Source organism: Euprymna scolopes, chromosome 25, assembly GCF_053919585.1.
Source record: "Euprymna scolopes isolate OS-2025 chromosome 25, ASM5391958v1, whole genome shotgun sequence".
NCBI classification, from domain to species: Eukaryota; Metazoa; Mollusca; class Cephalopoda; order Sepiida; family Sepiolidae; genus Euprymna; species Euprymna scolopes.
Genome location: NC_136506.1, coordinates 95,415,134 through 95,423,690, shown reverse-complemented (window position 1 = coordinate 95,423,690; position 8,557 = coordinate 95,415,134).

Here is an 8,557-nt window from a genome sequence, read left to right as displayed (position 1 = left end):
GTGAAAAGTAGTTCGTGGGTTCAGGGGTGAATACCATGCAAACGGTAAATTTGCCCCAAGTTTGACTATCAGATTCGTTGTCAGCGACCTCAATTGTATTTGGCGCTGCTGCTGTTGCTGCTAGCCCCCCCCCCCAGTCGTCCATTTTTTTTGTTTAGCTTTTTCCTTGAAAACATTACGACAAGTTTTCTATTTGACTCCCATGCATGTGAAAAATAATTACGGTAAGTTTTTCTGTTATTATTTGACAATAAAAATTACTTTGCAACTTACCTGCATCATTCATTTTTCTATTTAAAAAAGTAGTAATTATTAAAAAAAAACAAAAAACAGGGTATGTTTTACGGCATTTTAGAACTTTGCAAGGTTAGCGGAAACTGCTCTAACATTCGATATGAAATAAAAAGCACTTAAAACTACTTAAAAATACCAACGAATGATGCAGATAAGTTGGAAAGTAATTTTTATTGATAATGTTACCATTTATTATTCTTTTAATGGCTAATTTCGTGAATTTGGCCTTTTTTGAAATGGTTTGGCTTCTGTTTTCTTTTTTTTTTTTAAATAATTTTACCACTATATTAATTTTATAGTAATTAAAGAAAATGCTATAATTAATTTTTCAAGCAGTTTCGTGTTGAAATATTCTGGAAACTTGTATTTGGCGCTGCTGCTGCTAGCCCCCCCCCACCCCAATCGGCCATTTATTTTTTCGCGTTTTCTCTCTCTGTAAGCCCCCCACCCCCACCCCTCGTCCATTTTCTCCGTCAGATGGCAGCATGTGACGTCATTTTACGGAGAAATCCGAGCGAGTGATAAGCCACGCCCAGGCCAGCTCATGCACTAGTACCCAAATCTTTAAATATAAACAAATCTTTAAATATTAAACAAATCTTTAAATATTAAACAAATCTTTAAATATTAAACAAATCTTTAAATATTAAACAAATCTTTAAATATGTAGGTATTTATTTGTTCCCCCACGAGAACAAATTAGACACGAGGTCGTTTTTAATGTAGAGGACCCCCCCCCCCAAAAAAAAGGGGGCACTCGGGCAGTATTCATCTTTATTAAGGGCTTTACACACTTTATATCACGGGGCATTACTCTGTTTCGAAAAGTGGAAGTTGAAAATTCAATCATCACTACTGGCTATGCTATCAAAAATAAACTAAAAATTGCTAAACACTTTTTACTATGGCTAACGGTACAAGGACAATCTACTCCCATGGATTAAAAAAAAAAAAAAAAAAAGAATTCAGTGAGATATTCTGTATGAATTTCTGAGTTTGACGCAAAGACTCCTGAGTTCAAAAAGATGCACCTAAAGGATGTTGGAAGGTACATCGGCTGAAACGTTGTGAAAATAACAACTATGATAAGAATAGTAATGCAAATAATCTAAATAATACAAATTATTAGTCTTTAACTAAAAAAAAAAAAACATAAAACAAAATAAATTTTTATTGACTAAAATTATAAAATATAAACTCAGTACTTAAACAGATTTTTAATAGTTGTAAAAATGTTACGACAAAAAGAAAAATGGCAATTAAATAAATTTTATGAGTTTTTTTTGTTTTTTTTAAGATATATCATTAGTGTTTAGAGCCTGTCATTTACTTCGATTAATAAAGGGATAATTTGTTATAAAACTACTACAAGAAAATAAACAAGACTATTTAGAAACAACAGTTATCTCCCTTGAAAATTATTTCCCTTAAAAACTATCATATTTTTTCGAGATAGAGTAATGCCCCTTGATAATAAGTGTTTAACGCTCTTAATAAAGATGAATTTCTTAGTATATTTAAAGATTTGTTTCATATTTAAAGATTTGTTCAATATGTAAAGCCTGACATTTAATTTGATGAATAAAGGAAAGATTTATTATCGTAAAGAAAGGAGAGAATGTGGGTTCATTTTGTAACAATATATCTTTGAATCAAATATTAAAAAAAAAACTAAATAAAATAGATAAATAAATAAAATAGATAAATAAATAAAATAGATAAATATAAAACTAATTGTCTTGACCGAATGTTTCCCAAGAGTATTTCTACAAGTTTGCTTTTTTTCTTAGAATTTGCGAACTTTAAATTGACAACTGTATTCTTTAACTGCAGATTTGGCTACTATTGGTTGTAAGTGACAAAAAATTAATCTTTGGAATAAGCCACATATTTTATACAAGCAGGGGGTAAGATACCCGGCTTTGCCCGGGCATAAAATACACTTAAATATGATATTTTAATTTGTCCAGATTTCGTATATATTATTATAGAGTCGTGATTTCAAAAGTAAAAATAAAAAGTATTTGGTGCCATTGGCTAGAATCGAAGTAGCATTCAAAGCTGGTGACGTTACCACTGTACCAACGTGACATGCATATAAACTGATTAAAAATTAAAAAATAAACTAAGATGAATGCAAAAAATGTATAACAATTTTTTTCAATTTTTGCCCATTTTTTTACTCCTTAAAAACTATTTTAACCGGCTAAAAACCCATAAAAGAACGGTCCATAAAAAAATCCAATCATTTGAGGCCCCTAGTAGGGCTCTGGGACTTTTAGTTTCGGAGGAGATAGAGTTTGAAAATATGCAGACAGACAGACAGACATATAGCCTTTTATATGTTAAATAATAAAAATAATTGGTGCACGCGTACGATTCGTACGTTCCTAAATTTTTTTTATTCTCGGCTTCTTTTTCAATTTTTTCAGCCGGTCATTTTGGAATGGACACTAGTCTACCAGATTATAAAAAAATATTAGTAATTAGTCTTCTCTACTATATTTTAATAGTAAAAAATGGTGTTAGATGGTAGGCATGTCATACTTACAGGACATTTTACCATATAACTAAACCAAACCTTACCATATTCCCAACATATTCTACTTAATCTACACAATTAACGATTACTACACTACCACCTTACATTCATTAACCCTTATCCTCGAGCAGCCTTCGGGCCTTGATAAGTGGTGACTCCCAAGTACCCCCCCCCCCCCCCCCAAAAAAAAAAAAAACACTCATTATCTTGGTGGAATCTCTACCTTAGATAGAATGGAGAAATTCCACCAATGCTGGAATGCACACTCAGCATGGAGAATAACTGTTCTTTACCAAACGAGGTAGGATGTTTTTTTTGTTCACTCCTGTGGGTTGTCTTTTGAATGCAAGGTAGGATAAGAGGCTAGGATAACATCAACTTACATTTCCTCACATGAGATTCAATTCACAATGGGGAAAGCGTGCTTCTGCATTCTGCTGTCTGGATCTCACTACCCAAGGGGAAGTAACCCACTGGTGTTGTTCTTCGTTATTCCCTTACTTAATCTATAATATAAATTTCACCTGTCTGTTTACATGCATGTATGTATGTATGTATGTATGTATGTATGTATATCTGCCTAAAACTTTCGACAGAGGCAACGGATTTTCACAAGATAAGTATTGTTTTGAAGCTCGACCCTTTAGACGACAAATATCGAAAAATTGGCCCAAAACATTGATTCCTTCACCCTTAACTGGGCACTTTTCTACAGGGAGGGTCGGAAGTCATTCAACCCTCGTATCCATGACGTCGCATTTCGACCGCCCATGACGTCACAACCACGGTAGGCACATCGATAATTTTCACCCCTTTTTCCTTTGCCGAATTACAGGTTCGAGCCTGCTTGCTACACCTATTATTTTCTTTTTGTGTTCGAAATTTTCCTTCTTTGTTTTTCTCGATGAACACCCTTACACACACCTCCACTTTTTTTTCTGCCTTTGTGTCACAGGTTCGAGCCTGCTTGCCTACTACAATTTTTTTTTTCTTAACACACCTCCAAACACCCGGGAAAAACCAGGCACCCAGGCACCCAGGCTATAATATAAATCTCACCTGTCTGTTTTAATGTATGTATGTATGTTGTGTCAGGTCATATCATATGCTACTGGTACCATGTAACCCAGTACTACCTGCCTCATGGTCGGGTCACCGACGACTAAACTGGTTCCCCCGCCAGACTTGCTTGGTGAGGAGGGTGGCTAGTCTCCCTGAAGGATTAAAAACAAGACCTTCCAAAGGGCGAATGAACCCTTTTTAGGGGTCAACAGCCAACTAGCACCATGTGTGTTTGTGTGTTGGGGTGGAGAGGGCTCCTATAAGCCGTGGTGAAGGCAACCTTTCTAGGAGAAGCAAATCTCTGATTTAAAAAACCATAAAGCGGGAGACCAGTACCCGCATTAAGCTGGTCTGCAGTTTAACTTGTTGCTGGCTATCTTGCTCTTGCTTGTTGCTGGATCTCAACATTCTGAACCGAGAGAGAGACTTAGCTGTCGTACAAAGCTAAGACTCTGTAACATCACCTGTGTATAGATACTCCCTCAGGCATTTGTCTATAAAAATGGTCCTGTGGCGATGGAAAAGTTATGACGCATGGAGGCTTGAAATGCTGGAAACATGTAATAATTGATCTCAATGACCGTCTTCAGTATCATGCCTGCGTGAGTGTGTGAATTCACCAGTAGAACTAAGAAAAAAAAAAGTCATTTCTGGGCTCATGGACATTAAGTGTCTGAGGGAGTGGCACTCGTCTGACAAGACGTTTGCAATCATCATGTATGTATGTATGTATGTATGTATGTCTAAAACTTTTGACAGAGGCGACGGATTTTCATGAGATTGGTATTGTTTTGAAGCTCGACCCTTCGGATGACAAATATCGAAAAATGGGCTAAAAGCATGAGTTCCTTCACCCTCAACTGGGCACTTTTATACAAAGAGGGGTCGCTTTTTTCGCCGATATTTTCGAAAGTCATCCCCCTCTTTTCGATTTACTAGCCTTAATTTAAACCTTTACCACTTCCTGTTTGGCGATGGATGCAACGACAAAGACGTCACGTTTTTTTTTTTCACAATCACGTTCCTCCTTCGCGGTATGAGTTCGAGCCTGTTTGCCTACTACCATTTTTTTTTTGCTCAACACACACCTCCAAACACCAGGGCAACGCCAGGCACTCAGGCTAGTTAATTTATAAGTGCATAGCTTACTTGAACCTGGTCGGCACTGTTTTACAATTTATCATTGTTCTGAGGGAGACAACTCTCTTTTACTAAGAAATTCGTTCAATTTTCATCTCATAATTTAGGACGCTAATAATGCTGTCAGTAAGTTTTCACAAGCGGTTTACAGAAACATATTTCTATGATTGAGATTGTCGGACTGACTTTCTCATCTTGGTTGTTATCGTCACAACGTTTCGGCCGTTTTGCCTTCCGGTCTTCATCAGTTGTTTTGTATCGAACTTGGGAACCGAAACGTTGTGACGATAACAACCAAGATGAGGAAGTCAGTCCGACAATCTCAATCAATGAAAACACCTTATCTCAAAAATACAGACAATTACAACATATTTCTATGTTTTTCATTCGAATTTTTGGAAGAGGGTATTCAATTATAGAACTTTAACAGATGCTTCTGCAGTTTAATTAACCATTTTCTGTAAGCAACGTCCCAACCTAAACCGAGATGAAGAAGCGTTTAATATCTTTAGTTCACTTTGGGAAACTCTGGGTTAAATAATAATAATGGACCTGTGATGCAAAGGAGTTGAATTACAATCATTTTTAAGTGTCAGTCTTTTAGAGGTTGAAGGTTCAATCCACGCTACAGGCGATACTACTAAAAATAAAATAGAAATTGCTTAACACTTTTATCACAGTTGATGTTACGAGAAGAATCTGCCTCCCCTCCCCAACTCATTGAATGAATGGTTCAGTTTGAAATTCTGTATAAATTTTAGAGTTTGCTGTAAAGATTCCTGAATTCAAAAAGATGAACTTGAAGAAGGTTGAAAGCTATTTCGGCTGAAACGTTGTGAAAATAATATAAAGATGAGAATAGTTGTTGAAATAATTAATTCTCATCTAAATAAGTCAGAAACATAAACTTTTTATTGACTTAGTCATAAAGTATCGATGCCTCTATTCAGTCTTGAAAAACAAAGGATACTCCCTGTAAGGCAGCTGTGCATATAATTGTGAGGCAAGGGTTGCGCAATCTCCAACCACACCTCTCCTGAATCGGCACTGCTTGAGTTCAGAGGCAAGGAAAATCCAAGACGACTGGAAACAATGCCGAGATAAGCAGGCAGCACATATAGCACCTGGAAGCTGAGCAGCGGCTTGGTTCCCAACCAGTTTGGGCAAATAGCAAACAGAACAGAAGTGTGTGTTCTATCCCAACTATCATCAATGAACCTGAGGTAATCTCGTCAGCATCAGACAAAGCCAAATTCTTTGCCAAGAACTTTGCAGGTAATTCTACCCTATGCGACCAAGACCATCAACTCCCCATATTTCCTCCTGTAATAGAAAACACCCAATGTGACATGCAAATATCTGTGCATGATGTTGACAAGCTAATCAAGAACCTTGATTCCAGTAAAGCAACTGGTCCTGACAGCATTCCAATTATAGTGTTTAAAAAGCTTCAACCAGAACTAGCTCCCATACTTACAAAACTGTTTAAGTATTGTCTTAAGAAGAATTGCTTCCAAACACCCTGGAAAACCTCATCAGTATGCCCTGTATTTAAGAATTCAGGTGATCGGTCATCTCCGTCTCAGTACAGACCAATAAGTCTCCTGTGCGTCATGAGCAAGTTGCTGGAATCCATATTAAATAAATAAGTAGTTAACTACCTCAGCAGAAATAACCTTCTTAGTGACACTCAATATGGTTTCCGTTCTGCTATATCTACAGCAGATGTGGTAACAGTTATATCTCATAGGATTAGTGAATCTTCAACAAAGGCTTCCTTTCTAGGGCAATTGCTCTTGACATATCAAAGACCTTTGATAAGTTATGGCATAAAGGCCTACTTCACAAGATTTCAAGCTACAGTAAAGCTGGAAATCTCTTAATTTATTAAATAATTTCTCTCTGATAGGCTCATAAGAGTAGTAGTTGATGGGCAAAATCAGAATCTCTTAGGGGTCCATCCTGGGCCAAACTCTCTTCTTGATCTACATCAATGATCTCCCAAAACACATTCTTAGATCGTTCGTAGACATTTATGCTGACGACACTAGCATCTATGGCAACACATCAAAGACCATAAATGACCAAGTTCTCTCTCCTCTGATCTTGAGCACGTAGTACATCGGGAAAAGGGGTAGCTGGTTAATTTGAATGCATCTAAAACCAAGCTTCTATCTTTACATCATCAAGGCTCTGATCCCCATCTGGCATCAATTGAAATGAATGGCTCTCGTCTTGGGGAGGCTCCATGTTTTGACAAGCTTTGGGTTTGACCTTTACTCCTGATCTGAAATGAAACACAAATCTGTTGCCAAGGTTGCTGGAAAAATGGTCGGATCCTTCTATCGATCCAGTAGAGATCTCACTGCTGATGCAATTCTCTATCTATATAAGAGCCGTGTACATCCAACAATGGAGTACTGTTGCCACATCTGAGCAGGAGCTGCTAGAAGCAGCTTATCCTGCCTTGACAAAGTTCTTAGTAGCTTAGTGGGGGGGGGCTCTTTTCTCTTCCCTGTAACCTCTTTCCCACAGAAGAGACGTTGCAAGCCTGTCTCTGCTTTATCATTACTTCCATGGCAAGTGCTCGTCTGAGCTCCAATCCAAGGTCCACCCTTGCCAAACTTTCATGAAAAACATTCGTCTAGCTGAAACTACTGTCAATAATTTCCCCCACTCTTTATCTGTGCCTAAACCGAAACATAGATTCCATGAACAAAGTTTCTTTTTTTAGAACTGCACGCCTGTGAAACTCTCTTCCATTTGTCTGTTATCCAGCTCACTACAATTTGGTTGTCTTCAAGTCCAACGTAAACAAATTCTTGATGAACCGTCCTTTTAAGTAATCCAATTTAGCCAATTTCCACTACTAACGATTACTATGAAATTATCCCATTGGCTACTGTACACTCAATAATCTTTATCCTCGAGTGGCCTCTGGGTTTTGATAAGTGGTGATCCCTATGTAATAAAAAAATTCCCAAATGGTCACCCATTTTAGGACTGGCCAGGCTCAATGTTGCTTAACTACGGTGAGCTATCGGAGAATCGGTGTATCAATGTGATCATGCCATACACCAAACCATAAAATATAAACTGAGCAAATAAAACAGACTTTTAATAGCCGTAAAAATGTTACCACAGAAAGAAAATGGCCGATTAAATATATTTTATGATGCGTTTAAAGTTATATGATTAGATTTTAGAGCCTGGTATTTACTTTGATGAATAAGGAGAAGATTTATTATAATAAATAGGTGAGGGGGTATAATAGACTATATCTTAGATGTTTTAGACAACAAGTCGATTTAAACGCATACAAGCACGACAGAGTTATCTCCCTTTAGTAGGTGTTATTTTTTAATTTATTTTTTATAGCTACAGTTGTGTCCCTTAGTAAAAAAATAAAAATAAAATAAAAATATGAGTCTCTTTTGTAGGGGAAAAATATTTGGGCAACCAATAACATTGAAAAAGACGATCATGTTACAGGTGGTGTGCATATAAATATTTTATGAA